This window comes from Erinaceus europaeus, chromosome 12 (genome assembly GCF_950295315.1).
Source record: "Erinaceus europaeus chromosome 12, mEriEur2.1, whole genome shotgun sequence".
In the NCBI taxonomy this organism is placed as follows: domain Eukaryota; kingdom Metazoa; phylum Chordata; class Mammalia; order Eulipotyphla; family Erinaceidae; genus Erinaceus; species Erinaceus europaeus.
The window spans coordinates 57,999,284-58,024,612 of record NC_080173.1 but is presented as its reverse complement, the minus strand read 5'-3'; positions in this window follow the sequence as shown (position 1 = coordinate 58,024,612).

Here is a 25,329-nt window from a genome sequence, read left to right as displayed (position 1 = left end):
CGCCACAGACCTGAAGGAACTACGCCAGGCTATCAAAGATGACGGTGTTCATGACCCATGGACCAGGTCCATTTTACAAGGCCTGCTTCAGAACCTTAATACCCCTCAAGATTGGAGAGATGTGACTCGTGCTACGCTCCCAGGCCCCCTCTTCCTGCAATGGGAGGCATTCTTTCGTGATGAATGTTTACAACAATCGCGGAAAAATATTCAAAATCAGCCAGAGGGTAATTTTGATGCATTGTTTGGAACAGGCCAATTAGAAACAGGGATTCAACAGGCGGAAGCCAAGTTTCCAGCGGGGTATTTTGATCAAGTATGCCTGTGTGCATTAAAAGCATGGGAGCGATTAACACCACCCATGGGAGCAGCCTCAGCCCCCATTCTCTCCCTGCAACAAGAACCTGATGAATCCCTCACTAAATTCATTGCCAGGGTCCAGTCGAGTTTGGAAAGGAAGATTTATAATCCTGATGCTCGTTTTTTCCTTCTGCGATCCATAGTCTGGGATGGAATGCTTCCGCATTTTCGACAGGCCTGTATCCCTCTTAAAAACGAACACCCAGATACTTGGATTCTAGCTACACAGGATCTCAGATCAAGCTCTTTTCAAGGACCTATGTTACAGGCCTATGCAGCTACCTTACATAAGCAAAAAGGAGCTTGCTTTCAGTGCGGTCGCCAAGGGCATTGGCGTAACCAATGTCCAGAAAATAGACCGCGACCCCGCCTCCAGTCAGGGTGACCCCACCTCCAGTCAGGGTGACCCCACCTCCAATCAGGGCAACCCCACCTCCAGACAGGGAATCAGAGACCATGAATGCCTTGTCCCAGATGCCAGAAAGGATTTCACTGGAGGAGAGATTGTTGGTCAAGGTTCCATAGGAACGGCACGCCTCTGCCAAATGTAAACAGGGATTTAAACTAGGTATGGGCTTCCCTTAGCCCCGCCCCCAAGAGGGAAGGAAGCAGGTCGCCCGCTTGGTGCTGTGCCCTTCTTCCACAAACAGAAGCCCAGCTTGGGACCCAATCCATCGCTACACCCACCACACCAAGTGACAATAACAGAGGGTGAGCAGAAGGAGGAACCCGCGGTATGTGGAACTTCCAGCATAGAAATAACCGGCTGGAGCAAGAGAACAGCTCGAATTCAGAGCCTGAGATTTTATGGACCACCCCTGTTTTAGAAAGGGGTCACCCAACTATGACAGTAAAGATTGGTAATATTCCTTTTAAATGTTTGATTGACACGGGAGCAGATAAGACAATATTAAGACAAGCAGAGGTTCCCCAGAGTTGGGAACTCCTCCCAGGACCACGCTTACATGGTGTTGGAGGATTGACTCAGGCATTCCGCACACGAGATTCCCTTGTGTGGGAAGATCCAGAAGGGACTACCGGACGCTTTCAGCCTTTAATAGCTGATATAAGCACCAATTTATTGGGAAGAGACTTGCTGGAATCTTTAGATGTAGTGATATCCTCAGACACCTCTGCAGGACACCACACTCACTCCTGTGAGACTGCTAGACCCAACCAGCACCCCCAATACTAACTGCCACCGTTCGTAACAGAACTCCCCGCTTAGATTGGCTTTCTAATGAGCCTGTCTGGGTGGAACAGTGGCCTTTGCCTAGGGAGAAGCTAGAAATTTAAAAAAAACTCGTCCAAGAGCAGTTATCTTTGGGACACATTCGTCATTCTCGGAGCCCATGGAATACTCCAGTCTTTGTAATTAAAAAGCGCTCAGGAAAATGGCGCCTCCTCCAAGATCTTCGTGCAGTTAATAAAACCATGCAGGTTTGGGGCTCCCCCCAAAGGGGTTTGCCTCTTGCTTCCGCAATTCCCACAGGAATTCTAATCATAGCTATTGATATACAGGATTGTTTTTTCTCTATTCCCTTACACCCACAAGATTGTAAACGTTTTGCTTTCTCTGTTCCTTCTATTAATAATGCCAGCCCTGCCGATAGATTTGAATGGGTGGTACTGCCCCAGGGCATGGCTAATAGTCCTACTATTTGTCAAGAGGTTGTTAAATCTGCCCTTTTCCCATATATTCATAAGGGCCTTAAGGTTTTTCATTATATGGATGACGTGTTAATATGGGGAGAATTAGATACAGATCTCTCCGCCCTACGTGATTTTCTAATCCCTGCCTTAAAGAGAAGTGGACTTAATGTAGCTCCTGAGAAGATACAGCTAATCCCTCCAATATCTTTCTTAGGCTCAGAGATTTCCCTAACGCAGATTCGTCCTTTAAAACCTTGTGTTACTTTTCCTTCTAATCTCACTCTTGCTTCTTTACAAAGTTTTCTTGGAAATTTGAATTGGCTTAGGCAGTATCTTTATCTGCCTACGAGCTGCCTGCAACCACTGTTCGATCTGTTAAAAGGAAACAAACAGCCCTCCTCAAAGCGTATGTTAACCCCCGAAGCATCCTTGGCTCTGGAAAAAGTTAACCAGGCTCTCCAGGACATGCACCTCATTCGATTCTCCCCCTCCTCTCCAGTAAATCTTCTAATCTTTAACTCCACCCCCACGGTAGTGGGGGAATTGTGGCAGAAACATGGTGTTCTCGAATGGCTTCATACGCCAGTAGGCGGAGCTCCAAGACTTCTCACCGAGATTGATGCCTTAGCATTTATGGTTCGCCAAGGAAGAAACAGATCGGTTCAGGTCTTAGGAAGGGAACCAGATTCAATCATTCTTCCCTTTTCTCTCACTGATACAGAATGGCTCATACGCCACCATTATCGTTTTGCCATAAGTTTAATGAGTTTTCCAGGACAATTAGATAATCATTTTCCCTCTAATAATTTGATAGCTTCTTTAACTCTGTTGCCTCTACTAGTACCTAAACTTTTCTCTCGAGATCCCATCCCCACTGCTCCTACAGTGTTCACTGGTGGTGGAAAAAAGGGAGCTGCTGCCCTTATATATTATCCAGACCAGCAATACCCCAAACCTCTCTTTACTGAACTTCCTGATAATTCCCCTCAGTACAAAGAACTTTATGCTGTTTTCCTTGCATTAAAAGCTGTACCAGAATCCTTCAACCTTTTTTCTGACAGTGTGTATACTGTTAACTTACTTCCATGGCTTGCTCGATCTTATGGAAGAATTGATGACAACCCACTTTCTCCTCTTTTAATTCAAATTGCCTCTATGCTCTGTTCTCGAACCCATCCACTGTATGTTCAGCACCTACGTTCCCACAGCCCTCTGCTGACCGCCTTGCCTCCACAGGAATTCTCCTAGCCTCTGTCTCTAATCCTGCTGACTTTCATTCCCTAACCCATGTTAATCTTAAAGGTCTTCGAGCTCGATTTCCTGATATTCCTCTGCCACAGTTAAAACGTATTCTTGCTACATGTTCCTCCTGTGCAGGTCTAATCAAAACACCTGCTATTCAGACTCTGGGGGTTAATCCTCGAGGTTTAAAAGCCAACGCTCTTTGGCAAATTGATGTTACCCACATACCTAACTTTGGCAAACAAAAATATGTGTTCGTCTCAATTGATACCTTCTCTAAGTTTATGTGGGCTACAACTCAGACTGGAGAAAACTCAAAAAAGCTTATAAGCCATATGCTCTCCTGTTTTGCTGTAATGGGCTTACCTCTTCAACTTAAAACGGATAATGGACATGCTTTTACCAGCAAACAATTTAAAGATTTTTGTTCCCTCTGGAACATTACTCATACTACAGGCATTCCGTATAATCCACAGGGACAAGGCATTGTTGAGAGGTCCCATCAAACTCTTAAGGCTCAATTAAATAAAGAAAAAGGGGAAATGTACCCCCCTAATATCCAGCTGGCAAAAGCCTTAACTACATTAAATCTCTTTAATATTTACAAAAACTCCGACCAACCTCCTATAATTCTTCATTGGCAAACACCACCCACCCTCCCAGCTATTAAAGTCAAATGGAAAGACCCACTTGATAAAATTTGGAAAGGACCTGACCCCCTGTTGACTATGGGGAGGGGTTTCGCATGTATTTTTCCACAAAATTACTCCAAGCCTGTTTGGGTTCCTGCCCGCCATGTCCGGCAATACCAACATGATGGCGCTGATATCCCTGAAGAACAAGAAACACTGCAAGAAGACTGGCTGCAAGAGGACTGGCTATAGGATGCACCCCAGGATCCATAATACAGCATGGCAGAATCAAAAAAAAAATCTGATTCACAGAACTTCCCCCCCCCACACGAATGAATGTCTTATGCTATGACTGGCCAGTTGTGTTTTGTGAGTGAGTGAGTGAGTGAGTGAAAAAAAAAAAATTGAGTGACCAAAATTTTTGTATAACCCATTGTGCTCAGAGTACTCTGAAAGTTAACTGACTTTATATCAAACGGCTGGACGCAGCCATGGTTTCTGGAGACGTCCAGAAACAGTCCAAAAATTGTTCATTCCCCCTTTTGATTTCTTTTTTAAGTCTTGATACCAATATGAAATGTTTAGTCTTAAACTGTGTGAGTAAAGATGGTTCAACTATGACAGTAGTTCTAAATTCACATTTGAAATGATATATCTTATTTACAAGTTTTTCTCCTCCTGTGTGTTATAAACTATATGTTTAATATGCGTGTTTCAAGTTTGGTAAACATTAACTTAACAGTTAAATTGTAACTTCAAAGTTACATTTTTACGAGAAGAGGTAAAATCAATTCATTTAAGTAACTGAGTGTTTAAGGTAAAACTCTAAATATTCAATGTGACAATTCATCATCTCCTAAGTTAAAATACAGATTCTCTATACAGGACATTTTTGGAGGGCCCCCAAAAATGTCCTGTAAGCTATCTTGTGGAAATTAATCCACAACAAATTTGGCATCAATCTGATATTGTAAATGTACCAAAAAAAAAAAATTGTCACTAAAATGTGTTAACTCTAGTAACCTGAGTTTGCTTAAAAACCCAATGTAAAAATAGTCAAGAATCAATATATGTAACTTAAACTCAGTATGAAAACTTTGCTATATAAAGACTGCTACATGAGGTCACGTAAGATGACCTTTACACAAAATTATAAAGATACCTAAACCAGTTATAATCATTGAGTTATCAATTGTAGTAAACTTCTAATTTGTTACAAAGTTTTTTCATAAGTAATTGACTACAGCTATGACAAGCCTTCGCATAAAGAAGCATCTGCTCATATAGAATCCCCAGAAATCCATCTTGGACCCCTGACCTCTGACATCACCCACAATTACAGCCATCCCCTGAAACCCATGATGTGACCTGACACGATCTGGAGAACCTGATTCACAGACTCCGAAGGACAAGACTTTCCTACTGCCTTTCTCTCAACCATCGGTGTCTGCTCTTCCTGCTTCTGTTTTGCCCATCATGTTTTGGCGGTTCCAGGTCACTCTCTACAGAGAAGAAAAGTTCCGGTGGCCATCCTCCTCCATCAAGATAGATGTGTGGCATTTATTTCCTGGCCGTTGACATTGGACTGATGCTTCTATAGAACTTGCTGGACACTCCTTTTATACTGCTGGACTTCTTGAAGAATGACTGTAGCAGTTCATAGAACTTACCGCCAGCTGACTCGGGATTTTGCAATGCCAGATCACTCCTCTAGCCCCTCGGCTTATCAGGCCCCCACTCCTCCACCCATCAGGCTCACTCTGTCTCTTGCTACTCTTACTTATCCCTCCCTGTCTTGTGCTAGTTATTTTTGAAGACACTTACACACTATCATTCTGCTTTCTTCCCAACAGGTTTCCGTTCACCCCTACACTGCTATTCCCCTGACAGAGATGAAGCCTTTTACAGACATTGACCCAGTTATATATGGCCATTAAGTAAGAGGAAGATGTTGGGGAATTGTGAGGATATGGTTGAGCTTGGAAGGGCTTGAGCCTGAGGGGTGTGTCAATCCTGTTAGTCTCTTTCTCCACGGAGAGGTTGAGCAAGGAGGGACAGTAGAACCCCAAAAAAGGTGTGCCTCTTATCAGTCTCCCTGCCTCACAAAGTGCCCTGCACTCCTGATACTATGGCAAAAAGTTAAAAAGAAAGGGGGAGATGTTGGGTAGTTGCCACCTCCCCCTGGCTTCTGCTTAACCATATGCCTATATAGGGATTTTACTGATCCAAAGCTTTGGTCTATTTACATAAATCACTTTTACATAAAGCACTCCAGGGCATTGGTGGTTCTATGATAGGATTCTCTCCTGCTCCACCCCCTCCTTGTCACACACTGATCCCTTCTTTGTCACACTCTGATTTTCACCAGTCACTTTTCTCTCCACCCTCTCTATATCACATCCTGTTTCCACCCTACTTGGAGAGTATAAAAACAGCTGCTCTTCTGATTAAAGACACTTGGAAATTGCTTTCCGGCTCCGAGAGTTCCAGAGTGTATCTCCTGCGGAAGTTGGTGCAGCACGAGTTCCTGATCCCTCTCCCACACAGCAGCCTAGATCAGCTCCAGTTGAGTTCTCTCCAACCCAGAGAGCACTAGCTCAGAAGAAGTACCTTCAGGCTATCCCGGCACATGTCAACAATTATTTGAATGTTATCCATCCTGGAGTCAGATATCTCTCTTGGTACACTGCTCGCTTTTCCATCAGTGCAATCCAGCAAGAGTCCCAGCACTAAATGGGAATGCTATAACAAAGAGGAAAGCTACAGTACTGTGATATGTTGTCTTCCTCCTCTCCCCATATCCTCCTCTTCATCATCATGCCTCTCTTTCTTTTTCTCTGTGTTACTCAACACGTGGAGGAAAAAACTCAGCCAAGGAGTGGTAAAATAACATTTGAGCAAGACCAGAGTTCTGCAAAAATAAAGTAGCCATGTGACTTGAAATTTTATCACTTTAATGAAGATAACATGGTTCCTTCAATGTTGTCTGATATTGAGCATATGAGTGAATTGCAGATTCCTTTGTCATTCACTGGACTGCATATATACTGTTGTTTCCAGTTTGGGGTAATTGTAGATACCTTATGTATAAATTTATCATTCACTGAATTATTCCGGCTTGCTAAATCATTTGCACTAGAGTTTTGATGAAGGAACCAATACTTTGAAATAGAATGGAGACAATCTGAATGGATATAAAGCTGAGAATTTTTACCTTTGCCAACAGAAGGAGCTGTATTTCCTTTACCTGAAGAGATCTAAAAGTCTAGGTCAAAAGTAGCAAATCATAAATATCTATAAATAGTAATATATAAATAACATTTGCAAAATAGCAAGCAAAGGTGGAATACAATGTTATTCATCACTGGTTGTGGTCTCTTGCTAGACCCTATTTCTAGATTTTGAAATTCAGGGTAGTCAGAACTGTATCGTTAGAAACAACATAACTTGTCACATTTGAATAGTTTAGGTTTGTTCCTTACATTAGCTTGGCTTAGAATTTGGAAAGTAATCATTGCCTTAAGGAAGTAAAAGGGTCATGTCAACTAAAATTCCTCTTATTACTGTCTCATCACGTACTCTAAGCACATCATTTTCTTGACTAGTTGTTCTATTTTGTGCTAAATCACTAAATCTAGGGCACCGCTGCCTCAGGTGTGTAACTGCAGTTCATTTATCTGTGCCTGCTTTAGCTGAATACATAAAAAAGTCCCTTTCTCTTTGCTCCTTGTCCCTTCTTCAGTGAAGAGCCCAAAGAGACTAAATTTTAAGCAACAAAAGCTCTTTTATTTAATTTTTTTTTGAGATATTTGGTGGGAAATGTAAAGAGAATAGGAATCAGGCTCACATGATGAACGTCCAAAGCTCAATTTTACTCCATCTTTGTTAACAAACAAGTTTATCCAAATATTTGAAACAAATATTACAATATCTACCATTGTTATTTTCAACATTGAATGAAATATCTCATGTACTATTACCTAGTCCATACATTGAATACATATTAAGTATAAACAATGTACACTAAAATAAGTGTGGTAGGAATCTGGGTTTGTTTAAATATGTTTAATTTCATTCTTCATATATTTATATTTTAAAATACATCTTCTGTTTTATAGAAAATACTTAGTATTACTCAGTCTAAATTAGTGGGTAACTATACCATTGGGAATAAGATACTATGTTCACTGAATATTCTAAAATAACTATCAGCTACTTAATATGAAGGATACTATGAAGTATTACCTTCATGATACGGGAGGTTGAATTGTAACTAATTAGTAATATTAAATACATGTTGTCTGCTAGTTTCTGAGGAAGGATATTATTAGTAACAATTGTGGTCCTTTATTTTTAAGGATCTTATAATTTTTTTTCTTTTTTTAAATCTTTATTTGTAAAATAGAAATATTGACAAGACAATAGGATAAGAGGGACACTACTCCATATAATTTCCACCACCAGAATTCCACATCCAATCCCCCCTCTTGATAGCTTTCCCATTCTTTATCCTTCTGGTAATATGGACCCAGTATCATCATGGGGTGCAGAAGATAGAAGGTCTGACTTCTATAATTGCTTTCACACTGAACATGGGTGTTGGCAGGTCGATCCATACTCTCAGCCTGTCTCTCTCTTTCCCTAGTGGAATAGGGATCTGGGGAGGTGGGGCTCCAGGACACATTGGTGGAGTCATCTGCCCAGCAATGTCAGGTTGGCATCATGATAGTATTTGGAACCTGGTGGCTGAAAAAGAGTTAAGATATGAAGCAGAACAATTTGTTGACTAATCATTGACCAAAAAGCTGGAATGTTGCAGATGAAGATTTGGAGTCTTCATTTGGAAAAAGCTAGTAGGTATATTCCAAGGGTCCCATGACTTTACTAGTTTTTGCCTGTGCCTGACATCTAATATTCAGGTGGACCCAAGTTATTGTCTGAGGGGATGGTGTCACAGTTGGAAAAAAGACCAGAAAGCTGGATCAGGGAAGAGAATAGCACCCAAATATGGGGAAAATATATAAATATTGTTAACTGTAAACCCCATCGATTTGATCTTATAATTTATCATCTATTGTGGGAAATGGATTTTTATATTCTAGGCATGCGTTTTTTTAATTTATTTTCCCTTTTGTTGCCCTTTTTATTGTTGTTGTAGTTATTATTATTGATATTGATGTTGTCATTGTTAGATAGGACAGAGAGAAATGGAGAGAGGAGGGGAAGACGCAGATGGGGAGAGACAGATACCTGCAGACCTGCTTTACTGCTTGTGAAGCGACTCCCTTGTAGGTAGGGCGTGGGGGTGGTGGTTTGAGCCGATTCCTTACTCAGGTCCTTGGCTTCATACCACATGTGCTTAACCTGCTGCACTACCTTCTGACTCCTCCCAGGCATGCTTTTTAAGCAAGGGCCAGCAACTAAATCGTGCTTATTTCTTACATGGAGTGCAAAAAAAACTTCTATCAAGGAACAAATACATATAGAGAAATAGAATAAACTTATTTGGCTTGATGTCAACTCAGGGAAAAGACGATGATGCTATTTGTATTTGGCTTCAGAAAGTGGGGAATAATCACAGAAACTGTACATAGAGAATGTCAAGGGGATTATAGCTCTTGAGCAAGAAGTTAGAGCTACTCTCTAGCATCAAGGAAAAAGTAAACTTCAGAGTAAGGGAAAGGCAAAACCTCATATTATTTATTGGTCAGTGTCTAATGAAGGAGTCTAGAACACATCTGGTTGGTTGCATTCTGAATAGTGTTGGAGCCTGTAATCTGTTCTCACCTTTTGGACATGCAGATTATTTTCATCTAAAAGTTCTGAAGGCCCACAAAGGGAAGAAGGAGCTCTTAACAGCAATTTAGAGATTTGGCATTGAAAGAGATTATTTACTTAAGTACTGAATTGGTACCAAAAAAGTCCGGGCTGGCCTTTTAAATGCCTGAAGCTATCTTTGCTTGACAGATTTGTATTTTTGATAGGAGAATAATAAAGCTTTTTGTAAAATTGATAGAAAATAATTATTTAAATAATATTTCTTTTTTGAGACAATTAGTATCACTCTAACTCGAAGTATGCATTAATTATATATATTATTTATTTTGACCCAATATTTAATTTTGGGTCTATTTTCAGAAGTCAAAGGCATTAGAATTATAATTTTGATTATATATAAATCTATATATTTATTATTATTACTATTATTATTATTATTATAGTATTTCATGTCTATTTTTAAGCTTCTTTTTTGCCTCCAGGGTTATCACTGGGGCTTGGTGCCTGCACTACAAATCCACTGCTCCTGGGGACCATTTTTCCCATTTTGTTGGGAAAAGAAGTACTTAGATTTTTATTTGATTTTTAAATAAGTCTAAGTACTTCTTTTTGTTTAACAACATTTAGTCAATTTGAAGAAATGTACATATAGCATATTATCATTATATACCATCTATGAAGAGACTAAATAATAATATATATTCACAGCTATAGAGAAATTTGGGGTTATTGCATATGGCAATGAGGGAAATGAAAATTTTCCTGCACACTTTAAACAGTAAGAATCTCTAGAAAATTAATAACTAAAATAATCATGTCCAAAAAGGAATACCAATAACTGATCCTTATTTATTTTTTCAGTGTTACTTATTAAAGTTTTATTTATTCTCACCTTCTAGTCATGAAATTTCATTTTCTTTCTGTATGGACGCTATAAGGTTACCATCTTTTCCATTCACCTTATTCTTAATTTGTTCCAACTCAGCACAGTGCTCACACTTTAGAGTGTTTCCTTCGAAGCTAGTGACTTTTTATTTCACATAGCACTATTTCTATTTCTGTATCAGTCATAAAAACAATTGCTAATGATTCTTAGCTTATATAACCTAGTCAATGAAGGTTGTCAGGGAGGTTCTGATAATAAATATTGAGGAACCCAAGTAGAAATTAATGCTTGACCTGTGACTTTATCATCACTGTGCCAGAAAACTTATGATAGGTCATGATCTGACTCTTAGAACTTCAAGTGACCAAAATCACTTTCTATACACATTTTACTGACTGGAGGAATGCAGTGTGGAACTGACAGTGTAGTTGTAGTATGTAATAATTGAGACTCTTCACATTCACATATTTCACAGTGTAAGACTTGTACTTTCCATCCCCTTTAAAGTTCAGGAGCCATCTATGTTCTCGTTCTTTCTTTCTTTCTTTCTTTCTTTCTTTCTTTCTTTCTTTCTTTCTTTCTTTCTCTCTCTCTCTCTCTCTCTCTCTCTCTCTCTCTCTCCCTCTCTCTCTCTCCCTTCCTTCCTTCCTTCCTTCCTTCCTTCCTTCCTTCCTTCCTTCCTTCCTTCCTTTCTTTCTTTCTTTTGCCTCCAGGGTTATCACTTTGACTCGTTGCCTGCACCACAAACCCACTGTTCCTGGATACTATTTTTCTCTTTTGTTGCCCTTGTTTTATCCTTGTTGTGGTTTTTATTGTTGTTGTTATTGATGTTGTTGTTGAATAGGACAGAGAGAAATCAAGAGAGGAGAGGAAGACAGAGAGGGGGAGAGAAAGATAGACACCTGCAGACCTGCTTCACTGCTTGTGAAGTGAATCCCTGTAGGTGGGGAGCCGAGGGGGCTTGAACTGGGACCCTTATTCCAGTCCTTGGGCTTTGTGCCATGTGCACTTAACCCGCTGAGCTACCATCTGACCCCCTATGTTGTTTCTTCATGGTGCAACTTTCAGGTAAACAAATATATGACTGTTAGAATAGAAACAATATAAGATGATATGTACAAGATAAATGCTCTTGGAATATTGGGAGTATAAGGGAGCTGTTATATATTTGAAAGCACACAGAAACCTCTTCCAGCTAAGAAATTATCGACTCAAAATTTTGATAATGTTAACTTTTAGAAACTTCTGTGTTCATGTTATGTTAGAATTCCATATCTCCCTCACCTTTGATCATTAAATGCTAATTATATTTTAAATTTGAGTATTAAATTATCTGTGATTCTTGAACTCAATTGCCAGTTTGATCCGTATACACAATCACTGAAAGGAAGATTTTTGAGGATGTTAGGTGTTAACATGACTGTGTGAAGAAAATAACAATAAACAAGAGCACTGTTGCTGAATTAAATTAGAACACCAGTAAATACTCATTGATCATAATGTTCCCTAATATTAACAGCTTGAGATGATAACTTGTGAAAAAAATTAATTAATTTTTTTATTAAAATTTATTTTTATTATTTTTTATTTTTTTATTTAAGAAAGGATTAATTAACAAAACCATAGGGTAGGAGGGGTACAACTCCACACAGTTCCCACCACCCAATCTCCATAACCCACCCCCTCCCATGATAGCTTTCCCATTCTCTATCTCTCTGGGAGCATGGACCCAGGGTCATTGAGGGTTGCAGAAGGTAGAAGGTCTGGCTTGTGTAATTGCTTCCCCGCTGAACATGGGCATTGACTGGTCGGTCCATACTCCCAGTCTGCCTCTCTCTTTCCCTAGTAAGGTGTGTCTCTGGGGAAGCTGAGCTCCAGGACACATTGGTGGGGTCTTCAATCCAGGGAAGCCTGGCCAGCATCCTGGTGGCATCTGGAACCTGGTGATTGAAAAGAGAGTTAACATACAAAGCCAAACAAATTGTTGAGCAATCATGGACCCAAAGCTTGGAATAGTGGAGAGGAAGTGTTAGGGAGGTACTCACTGCAAACTCTAGTACTTAACTACTTCAGTTCAGTTTAAACATTTAAAATACAGTCTTGGTAGTAATTAATCCAAAATGGATTAGTGTTTAGGCAAGATTGTGATAAATTAAATTGTCAACATAGATGACATAGAAATCTAACTGCTCATAGTACAGGTACGTTCACTTATAACATGTTATCTCTGTCACTAAAAATATATTTTTCAGAGAAAAAAATAGACCTCCACATTTTTCCTGACGCATCCACTGAAATTTATTGCCCTTATATTTTTATAGTGGTGTTCTTGTGACTCCTTACTAAATAGTCTAATACTTGGATCAAAATATATGTCTGTCGCGTACATCTATGAGAAGTATCTCACTTATGCCCTGCCACTTGTCACTGCATTATTGCATTTGGTCTGTCCTCCCTCAAACATATTCTCTGCATATTACATTACTATAAATATAAGCAGGGAGCTTTAAACATGTTATCTGTATATATTAAAGCCATGATACTCATCACATTTCCAGTGGGAGAAAATACTTAGTGAGTCATACAAAATATTTCCATTCTTGCACCAGTCTATATTCAATTAGTTTCCTTTCTTTTCCTCTCTTAATTATACTTAAGTGGGAAATTCTTTAATAAACCTATTTATTATTTATTTAGTTATAACTTTTTTAATTGCCATCAGGATTATCTCTAGGGCTAGGTATTTTCAAGAGGAGTTCATCACTCTCTGATAGTCTCCCTTCCTTCCTTTCTTTTTTTTAATTATATTTATTTACTTATTCCCTTTTGTTGCCCTTGTTTTATTGTTGTAGTTATTATTGTTGTTGTTGTTGTTAATAGGACAGAGAGAAATGGAGAGAGGAGGGGAAGACAGAGAAGGGGAGCAAAAGATATACACCTGCAGACCTGCTTCACTGCTTATGAAGCAACTCCCCTGCCAGGAGCTAGAATGGGGATCCTTATGCCAGTCCTTGTGCTTTGTGTCATGTGCGCTTAACCCGCTGTGCTACCTCCTGACTCCCCCTTCCTTCCTTTCAGTAAATAAAGAGAAATTGAGCAGGTGTGGATAGAGAAGGAGAGATACCAGCAGCACTGCTTCATTACTTGTGAAGCTTCCTCTTAGCAGCTGGGGATAAGGCGCTTGAACCCAGTTCCTTGCACATACTAGCATGTTAGATCAACCAGTTTCACAAGTGCTCAACCTCTCCTTATTCATTCTTCAAGATCCATCTTAAATATATGCTTTCTGAATTCAGTTCCTAATTTCTGTCTGTCTTTCTTTTGCTTTTAGTCTCTGGGGCCCAGTGAAGGCATTATGAATCCACCACTTCTGGCAGCCACTTTTTTCTTCTTTTAATTAATTCTTTTATTTATTTTTTATTATATAGGACAGAGTAACATTGAGAGAGGAAGGGGAGACAGAGAGAGGGAGAGAAAGATATACATCTGCAGACTCTTTTCACTGCTCATGAAGCACGTTCGCAGGTAGCGAGCTAGGCCTTGAACCCAGGTTTATGTCCGTATCCTTTTGCATAGTAAGTACTATGTGCTCTTAACTGAGTGAGCCAACACCCAGCCCCCCCAAAACATATATATATATATATATATATATATATATATATTTTTTTTTTTTTTTTACTGGAGCAAAGTCTGTGGCACTGGGGTTTGAACCTGAACCTCAGTTGCCTCAGACATGAAGGCCTTTCTGCAGAGCCACTACACTAGGTAACCAGTCTCCTAATTTATTAGAGATGTTTTCCCCTTTTCTTTATGTTCCACTAGTTCTGTGTACTATGTGTTCACAACTATTTTTTATGTATTTTTGTAAATTTTTATTTATAAAATAGAAAATATTGACAAAACCATAGGTTAAGAGAGGTGCAATTCCACACAATTCCTAGCATCATAACTCTGTACCCCATCCCCTCCCTTGAAAGCTTTCCTATTCTTTTTTTTAAATTTTTATTTATTGACAAGAAATATTGACAAGACCATAGGATAAGAGGGGTACAATTCCACAAAAAAATCCCCACCACCATAACTCTGTATCCCATCTCCTCCCCTGATAGCTTTCTTATTCTTCATCCCTCTGGGAGTATGGACCCAGGATCATTATGGGGTGTAGCGGGTGGAAGGTCTGGTTTCTGTAATTGCTTTCCTGCTGATTATGGCAGGTTGACCCATACTCTCACCCTGTCTCTATTTTACCCTAGTACATTCTGCTGGTTTTTTTAATGTTTATTTCTTGGGTAAAGACAGAAATCGAGAAGAAAGGGGGAGATAGAGAGGGAGAGAGACAGATATACATCTACAGCACTACTTCACTTCTAGCAAAATTTCCCTCTCATCCTGCTGCTTTTTGATTTTAAGATTCTCTTAAACACTTAATCTTCCTAAAGATTATCTGTTCTCCTTCCTATAAGCACCTATTTTGCTGCATATCAATTTATCTAACAGTGCTTAGTATATTTTAAATAATTCTATATAACTTATTTGATCTTTGTACTAGGATTAATTTTCACATCAGTATGTACTAAGTGAAGAAAGAAAACTATTATCCATATATTTGTTTTTGTTATTGGGATGGCCATGAGAAGGACAGGAAGAAAAATCCAAGAACTCAAATAATAAGCCAGTTTACATTCTTCCCGGACAGAGGGTCACCAAGTAGATACTACTGGTTAAGAATCATGTCTAATCAAAAAATCGTAACAATGATTTACAGACCAGACTGTTGCCTTTTTCTTTTCTTCTCACCACAGTGATTTTGATGTATTGACATGCTGCCTCTGATGAATCAGCAGCTTACTTGTAGGAGGATTATAAATGATTTTGAATGTGAGGTGGCTATTATTATTCCATAAGTGCTTTAGAATGTGTTAACACTAAGTGAATGTTGATAGAAAGGGTGTATGCATTTTAGACATTTAATGTATTTGTAATACCAACTAGAAGTAGAATAAAAAAGCTACCAATATTGAATAAATGATTTTGCAGCATACATTATGTATTTTAAGTGACTAGCAAAAACATGGTATTTATTAGTAGTCTCAGACAGTTTCTGTTTTAAGAAGCCATTAATACTGTGATGACCTTAGGTATACAGTAATAGAATTTAGAGAGAACCATTCATTAAGCTGTTTTAAATATAATTAATATAGAATACATTCCATAATTATAGATATTCCTGAAGTCATCAACATGAACTGAAGTGAATTTTTAGCTGGAAACTCTTTTGTGAAATAGATGGGAATCTTAAAATGAAAAAAAAAATCTTTTAGTCTCAGATTTTGAATTCTGCTTTATTACTCAGGGTTTTTACTTATTTTTGACATTTATAGTAGTACTATTTGCTTCTCTCTTTTTAAAAAGGATTTCTTTCATTCATATCCTAGTCTTTCTTCTTTAATTTAATTCACAAAAATATCAGGGAATTAAAATCAATTGGATATAAACTTAGAATTTCAGCTCTCTTAAATCTTATCACAGGTATATGAACCCAGTAAATTAAAAGAAAAGTTTCCTCAGTTATAAAATACAGCTACCGTGGTAATTGTATTATGAAATTACTGGTCATATTAAATAGAATATGACTTAGAATGCCTTTATGATAGTAATTATCCAACAGATACTATTGTTTTTAATAAAGCCTCTAGAATATTTCCTATTTATTTTGGTATGTTGACTTTTGCTTTTGGCTTCGAATTTGCTTTAGTTATCCATATCCTAATTTTGAAGCAAACCATCTGCACATTGTCATTCACCTATTTCTTTCAGCATCACCTCCAGTTCCATCCAAGACCTGTCATGTGGGGTTTGGTAATTTACATGCATCATGTGGATATGTATACACTTCTGAAATCTAGTAATTTTGTACTTTTGTAAAATGTTAAATTATTGATAGTAACATAAAGTAAATAAATAACAACTAATTTCCCAAACTGAACAGAGTTTTATGAGACATTTTTCTGTGACATAGCAAAGTTGGATTAATTTGGAACATTTTTCCCCCTACAGTTAAACTTCCAGTAATTATTTATGCAACATGGTATAATACTGCTACACTATCCAGTATGTTAGCCTCTAAGGGCATATAGTTCAGACATAGTTCAGACTGAGATATTTCTTTTCTGCCACCAGGCTGGGTTTCAGTCCCTACATGATTCCACTATTATCAGCAGTTTCCCACTTCCTCCTCTTCCCCTTCACCTTTTTTTTTTTAAATAGAGGTGAGAGAGAGAGGTAGAAAAGGAAACATTTCACTGTTGAATCACTGGAAGACTTAGTGAGGCTAAATTGTTTATTTAAGATAATGTAGTGAATAAGAGGTTTATTTCTGTAGATGTGGAGTTAAAGTGATAGGCTGAGATTTAAAACTCAGACTGACTATTTCTAAAGTCCAAGTTCTTAACCATAACAAAATACTGTTTTTGAAATACACAGACAGGAATATCCAAATAATGATTAGAAATTCTGACAGGCAATTCAATACTCTGGGATTACCCTTGATATTTTTATTAATTAAAAAATTACAAATGTTCAAAAATGTAACTTTAATAGAAGTATCTAAGAAGTACTCATTAATCTGCAATTTGTGCTTTGTGCTATTTCTCAAATTTGCCTTCCTGGATTACCACTCTGCATGTGTTCTTTTTCCTTAAAATACCATTTTTTCTTACTTCCTTTTTTTTTAATTGATTTAAAAATAATCAACAAGATCATATCTTTGACACAGCCATCACACTACTTGATATTATAATGCAGAACCTGTTGTTATTGACTGCTTTAACAAAATTCAACTGTGGATGAGATGCCTAAATATTTTTAAAATCTCATTTTTTAAAAAATATCATGTTTTTTTCTTTCAATTTTTAGTGGTTATGTGTTTTTAGGAAGAAATTTTGTAGACTTGTACTACTATTGGCTTATTGAAATGAAATATTTGCATAGAAAAATGTGTCATGACATTTCCAACAACTCAGTTGTTCTTCTAATAGGAATTTCTTATATACTCTCAGAAAAGCTTTAACTTACTAGAGATTTATTTGTAACAGGAACCTGTGACCTTAACATTTTCACCTGAGATGATCAGTCCTGATTAATTTTAAAATTATTTATTGAAGGGGTTAATATTGAAGGGTTTTTTAAAAAATATATATTTATTGAATGGGTTAATATTGAAGGGGTTAATAATACAGTGTAGTCATTGACCATTAACTCATGAGTACTTTTTTTATTATGTACTCCAAAGTTCTCTTCTAGACCATTACTTTTCATTCTTCATGCATAAGTCATATCTTTAAAAACTCAACTGAAAGAGTTGCCTTGTTCAAAGGATTCATTTCCTGCTTGGGGATTCTTGTATTTATATCAGTTGCAGCCTGTATATCCATCAGAAGAAGGTTTGTGGGCTTGACTGTCTGACTAAAGTTGGTGCTTTGTGATAACATAATAAGACAGATAAGTATTATTTTTATTGGAGGACAGAGAGATAGATGGATTAATAGTTATATCTAAATAAATCCTAAATAAAGCATCTTAGAATAAAAGGTGAGATAAAACAGATGATGTAACAAAATCTATTGCTTAAGGCAAGTTTTCTTTGGGAGGAATCAGTTTAATTTGGCCATATATGATGAGTGTCTTTGAGGTGGAGGAGATAACATAATGATTTTTCAAAAAGACATTCATGCCTGGGGCTCCATAGTCTTAGGTTTAATTTCTCATACTACACCAAAATCCAGAGTTCAGCAGTGTTCTGGAGAAAAAAAAAAATGACCATCACTGATGAATGCTTTATGCTTACTCATTTTTGGCATATGAATAATGAAGAAAACATACTTTTAAATACTATAGATATTAATTCGAGTTCCAACTTAATCAATAAGAAAGAACTTAGTCAAACAGTGGAGCTCTTCTAATGTTCCTAGAATCTTATTCTGTTTCTTAAAGAAGAAATATGAAAATAAGAAGAGGAAAATACTTTGGAAGAGGGAAAAAAATAATCAGGGGCAGAAAATTTCTCTTGAAAGGTACACTAGCAGTGTCAAGAACTTCCTAGGATAGATTTCAAATGTTAGAAATTAATCAAAATAACAAACAAAAATAAAATCCAACATCCCTTTATGATCAAAACACTACAGGAAATGGAAATAGATGGAAAATTCTTCAAGACAATGGATACCATATATAGCAAACATACAGCCAACATCATACTCAGTGCTGAAAAACTGGAAGCATCTCCCTTCAGATCAGGTACCAGACAGGGCTGCCCACTGTCACCATTACTGTTCAACATAGTGTTGGAAGTTCTTGCCATAGCAATCAGGCAGGAGCAAGGAATTAAAGGAATACATATTGGAAGAGAAGAAGTCAAACTCTCCCTATTTGCAGATGGCATGATAGTATGCATAGAAAAACCTAAAGAATCCAGTAGAAAGCTCTAGGAAATTATCAGGCAATATAGTAAGGTGTCAGGCTACAAAATTAACATACAAAAGGCAATGGTATTCCTCTATGCAAACAATAAGTTAGAAGAAGAAATCCAGGAATGAATTCCTTTTATTATAGCAACAAAAACAATAAAATACCTAGGAATAAACCCAACAAAAAAGTGAAAGTGAAAATTATGACTCACTCTTCAAGGAAATAGTAAAAGACACAAAGAAGTGGAAAAATATCCCATGTTCATGGGTTGGAAGAATTAACAGCATTGAAAAGACTATATTACCCAGAGCCATATACAAATTTATTTCAATCCCCATCGATCCCATCTTTTTTTTTTCTTTTTTTAGGAGAATGGAACAAAAATTACAAATGTTTATTTGAAACCATAAAAGACCTAGAATTGCCAAAACAATCATGAGAAAAAATGTTCAGAACTGGAGGCATCACACTCTCAGATCTCAAATTGTATTATAAGGCCATTGTCATCAAAACTGCTTGGGACTGGAACATAAATAGACACACATAGCAGTGGCATACAACCGAGAGCCCAGAAGTATGCCCCCACACCTATGGACATTTAATCTTTGACAAAGGTGCCCAGATTATTAAATGGGGAAAGGGGAGTGTCTTCAACAAATGGCTTTTGGAAAAATGGGTTGAAAAGTACTAAAGAATGAAACTGAACCAGAATATTTTACCAAACACAAAAGTGAAATCCACATGGATCAAGGGCTTAGATGTTAGACCAGAAACTATCAAATAGTTAGAGGAAAATATTGAGAGGACTCTTTTCTGTCTATATTATAAAGATATCTTCAATGATAAGAATCTAATTCTGAAGAAGATTAAATACAAAATAAACAAATGGTACTACATCAAATTAAAAAGTTTCTGTATAGCAACAGAAACCACCATCCAAACAAAGAGACTTTCCACAGATTGGGAGAAGATCTTTACATGCCATATACCAGACAAGAGGCTAATAACCAAAGTATATAAAGAGCTCACCAAACTCAGCAACATGAAAACATATGACCCCATACAAAAATGGGGAGTGGAAATGAACAGAATAGTCACCAAAGAAAAGATCCAAAAAGCCAATAAACATATGAAAAAATGCTTCAAGTCATTGCTTGTCAGAGAAATGCAAATAAAGACAACAATGAGATACCACTTCACAGCTGTGAGAATGTCATACATCAGAAAAGGTAGCAGCAACAAATGCTGGAGAGGTTGTGGGGACAAAGGAAGTCTCCTGCACTTTTGTTGGGAATGTCAATTGTTCCAACCTCTGTGGAAAGCAGTCTGGAGAACTCTCAGAAGGCTAGAAGTGGGCCTATCCTATAAACCTGCAATTCCTCTCCTGGGGATATAGCCTAAAGAACAAAACACACCCATCCAAAAAGATTTGTGTATACCGATGTTCATAGCAGCAGAATTTGTAGTAGGCAAAACCTGGAAGCAACCCAGGTGTCCAACAATAGATGAGTGGATGAATAATTTGTGGTATATACACATAATGTAATTCTTCTCAGCTATTAAAAAAAAAAGGTGAATTCACCTTCTTTACCCCATTATGGTTGGAGCTTGAAGGAATCATATTAAATAAGTCAGAAAGAGAATGATGAATATGGAATCATCTCACTTATAGGCAGAATTTGAAAAACAAGATTAGAAGGGAAAACACTGTGCAGAACTTGGATTGGGCTTGGTGTATTGCACCAAAGTAAAAGACTCTGGGGGTGGGTGGTGGGGATTCAAGTCCTGGAACATTATGGCAGAGGAGGACCTAGTGGGGGTTGTATTGTCATGTGGAATACTGGGAAATGTTATCATGCACAAACTGTTGTATTTTACTATCTACTGTAAGCCATTAATCCCACAACAAAGAAAGAAAAAAATAAACAAAAATAATCATCAACACTGTAATAATGAAAAAAAAGGGGGCTTGGAGGTGGTGTACCAGGTTAAGCATGCATAGTACTAAGTCAAATACCCACACAAGGGTAACAGTTCGAGCACCTGGCTCCCTACCTGCAGAGGGGTTGCTTCACAAGCAGCGAAGCAGGACTGCAAGTATCTGTCCTTCTCTCTCCCTCTCTATCTCTCCGCCCCCCCCCCCCCCGCTTAATCTCTCCCTGTTCTATCCAATAAAATGGAAAAAATGGCCATCAGGAGGAGTGGATTCCTAGTGCCTGTATCAGTAACCCTGAAAACACACACACAAATTAAAAAGAAAGAAAGAAAAAAGGAAAGAAAGGTAGGAAGGAAGAAAAGAAAGAAAGAAAAAGAAAGAGAAAGAAAGAAGGAAAGGAAGGAAGGAAGGTAAGTATTGTTGAGTGACTGACATGAGGATGATTGACTTCAGTTCTCTGTTATATATTCATCTTTAACTATCAAAAGTGTTTAAGAGTGTTAGAAAGGTAGTGAAATGTTTATTCAAAGGATTCTCATGCCTGAGGCTTAGAAGCCCAAGGTCCAGTCCCTAGCACCACCATATGCCAGAACTGAATAGTGCTATTATCTCTCTCTCTATCTGTCTCCCCTTCTCATTTAAGTAAAATATATTTTTTAAAGGACTGCTAAAGACATTCATAATTCAGCATCTCAAACCTGGTATATCAGCCAAGTACATGACTTCCTTCTCTTTATAAAGCCTAAGGTTATGTCCCTGAACTCCATAAAGTAGCACTATAATCCTCTGGTCTTTTTCTGTGGTTTTATTTATCTTAAACAAGATTAAATTATGATTCCTGAATTCCAGTCATTTTCAAGATTTACAGATTGAAATCAATATTATAAATGTAGTATGTTGTCCATGACTGTATATATTTACCAGCAGGCATTTTGAGTTTCCTTTTCATTTTCTATTTTGTTCTTTTTCTCTGAAGATAAATTATCATAACTGTTATTTGAAGTAAAGGAGTGTTTTTTTTTTAAGCAGATAGTCATATTTTGTCCATGGAAGTCTATGATTCACTTAAAATAATGTATATGTATATAATATTTTTGTATAGCTAATAATATGAAGTAATCCTAGGTAAAATTTTAACTGTATTTTTATTAGACTTTAGTAGGTTGAAATAGCATTTATATAATACTTGAAGATTCTTTTTTTAAATATCTATATATTTATATTTATTTATTTGTATTCCCCTTGTTGCCCTTTTTTATTGTTGTTGTAGATATTGTTGTTATTGATGTCATCATTGTTACATAGGATAGAGAGAAATGGAGAGAGAAGGGGAAGACAGAGGGGGAGTGAAAGATACACACCTGCATACCTGTTTTCCTGCCTGTGAAGCAACTCCCCTGCAGGTGGGGAGCCGGGGCTCAAACCAGGATCTTTACGATGGTCCTTGTGCTTTGCACCATGTGCACTTAACCCACTGCGGTACCACTGACTCCCGAAACCTGAAGATTCTATTGTGTTGCTTTGAAGCTAAGAATTTACAATGAATTACTCAATGATTTTATTTTGTTGACCTCTTTTAAATTAAAGTAAAGTAGCAATGATTTTCATTTCTTAAATTTAGACACTAATTGACAAAACTGTGTACTATCTATATCTATTACTAGTAGGTAATTTGTGAATTTACACAAATGGCATTAAAGTATATAATTATTAGTCCTCTTTAATTTATATGTTCAACATTTCATACTGAGATCAGTCAAATTTTATGTAAATTCAAGATTCCTCAGTATTATTGATCTGTACTAATGAGAACAGTCATCAGTTTTATCACTTTTAATCAGGATTTTGCAGACTGTGATAAAAAATTTGTCTTTCTTGAGTATCAGTATCTTTCAATAGTCTTTCTTCTATAGTGAAGAAAATTTAGTGAAGTCTCAAAAAGGAAAAGATGTTTGGAAAATAAAGGATTTTAAAATTATGGGAATTAATATATAGTATTAATATTATAGAAATTTACATTAAATATCAACAATTTATAAGAAGCAAATATTTGAGAAACATATCCATCTTGTATAATGTCCTCCTGAGGCTTTTGCTTCTTCTGTAAATATTAAGAAGGTATTGATTACCATGGAAAAAAATATCAAACTATTAAATGAGTAGTTAAAAATTGACAAATGTAAAAATGTAAAGTGGAGGCCAATACTTGCTGCAGGGGACAATAGTGATTAAATCCTTTGGGAACCCATTTTTGTATACTCATGTTATTTTGTAAAATAGTCATTTTTGCTAAAGTCTTTTCTTTGTAACTCTGAAATTTCATAATGGAAAATTTTATTTCATCAAAAAATTTGGAGCCTTTAAATAGTTTGTAAATGCAAAGACTCATAGTTTTTTCTTTCTTTTTAACTATAGCAAGGAAGCAAACATACAAATATTTATGCTATTTTATATAACTTGTATACAGTTGAGGATCTTAATGACATTAAGCATTTAAGGCATCTCATGTTTAAGGTTTCAATTATGTTATGTATGTAAGGCATATAATTAATACAGGTCTTAATTTCTACTAAAAGTTCCTTGGTTATAGATGATTTCAGAACTTTTTAGTTTTTTATTAACAATTGTTTTTTTTTTCTAATTTTCTTTTCTTTTTTAAAATTTTTTATTTAAGAAAGGATTAATTAACAAAACCATAGGGTAGGAGGGGTACAATTCCACACAATTCCCACCACCCAATCTCCATATCCCATCCCCTCCCCTGATAGCTTTCCCATTCTCTGTCCCTCTGGGAGCATGGACCCAGGGTCATTGAGGGTTGCAGAAGGTAGAAGGTCTGCCTTGTGTAATTGCTTACCTGCTGAACATGGGCATTGACTGGTAGGTTCATACTCCCAGTCTGCCTCTCTCTTTCCCTAGTAGGGTGGGTCTCTGGGGAAGTGGAGCTCCAGGACACATTGGTGGGGTCTTCAGTCCGGGGAAGCCTGGCTGGCATCCTGGTGGCATCTGGAACCTGGTGATTGAAAAGAGAGTTAACATACGAAGCAAAACAAATTGTTGAACAATCATGGACCCACAGCTTGGAATAGTGGAGAGGAAGTGTTAGGGGGATACTCACTGCAAACTCTAGTGTACTTCTGCTTTCAGGTATATATTTTGCAGTAGCTTACGGATACGTGTGAACATATGCTCTCTCTCACAGAAACTGGTCTATATCTAGGTTTTGGGACTTTGTTAGAAAGTGAACCACCTGAGATGGAATTAGAGTATACTATGAAAGGAAAGGTCTCACCTGAGTAATGAAGCTGAAGGGTTGTCATTCCACATGTGAAGTCTCTGGACACAGTCTGAGCTGAAGCATGTTGAGGTGGCAATCGTTGTGTTGGTTAGGTTGTGATCGGCAGATGCAATATTATTTGATATGGATTGGGAGAGGCATGTGGGAAAGTGGGCCCTATCCAAGGGTTCCAGGACTGGGGGAAGTAGAGGCTCTATAGTGGAGATGTGAGGTTCCTGCTGTCTTAGGGTTCTAAAAGACAATCAATAGTTAATGTTATCATCACATTATTTGGTAATTGCCTTAACTTTGAAAAGTCCTTTTGTTATGGTTTGCTGTACAGTACCCAGTATCTTGTATATAGCTGTGCTATTGGTTGCTTCTGATCTACTTGGTCTAGGCTTTTGAGAAAGTCTGCATACCAATTACACAGCCTATATATTAAAAAGATTCAGTTTGTGTTTTGAAAAACTTCGAGACATACAATTAATTTTCCCCCTCTCATATTAATTAACTAGTGATTTATATGACTACATTTTACTAGGAGTGTACATAAACACCATTCCCACCAACAAAAGACTGTGACCCATCCCTCCCACCCATTCCCAACCCCCACTGGCCCAGGAAGCTGCATGTCTACCCCTCACCACAGGGTTTTTACTTTGGTGCCCTACTTACAATTTGGTCAGATCCTGCTTTTAGTTTCCCTTTCAGATCTTTTTACTCAACTTCTGTTGATGAGTGGGATCATCCCATACTCATCTTTATCTTTCTGACTTAGCTCACTCAACATAATTCCTTCTAGCTCTGTCCAAGATGGGTCAGAGAAGGTGGGTTCATTGATCTTGATAGCTGCATAGTATTCCATTGTGTATATATACCACAGCTTTCTCAGCCACTCATCTGTTGTTAGGCACTGGGTTGCTTCCAGGTTTTAGCTATTATGAATTGTGCTGCTATGAACATAGGAGTACACACTTCTTTTTGGTTGGTTGTTATGGAGTCCTTGGGGTATAACCCCAGGAAAGGAATTACTGGATCATATGGAAGGTCCATGTCTAGCCTTCTGAGAGTTTTCCAGACTGCTCTCCACAGAGGC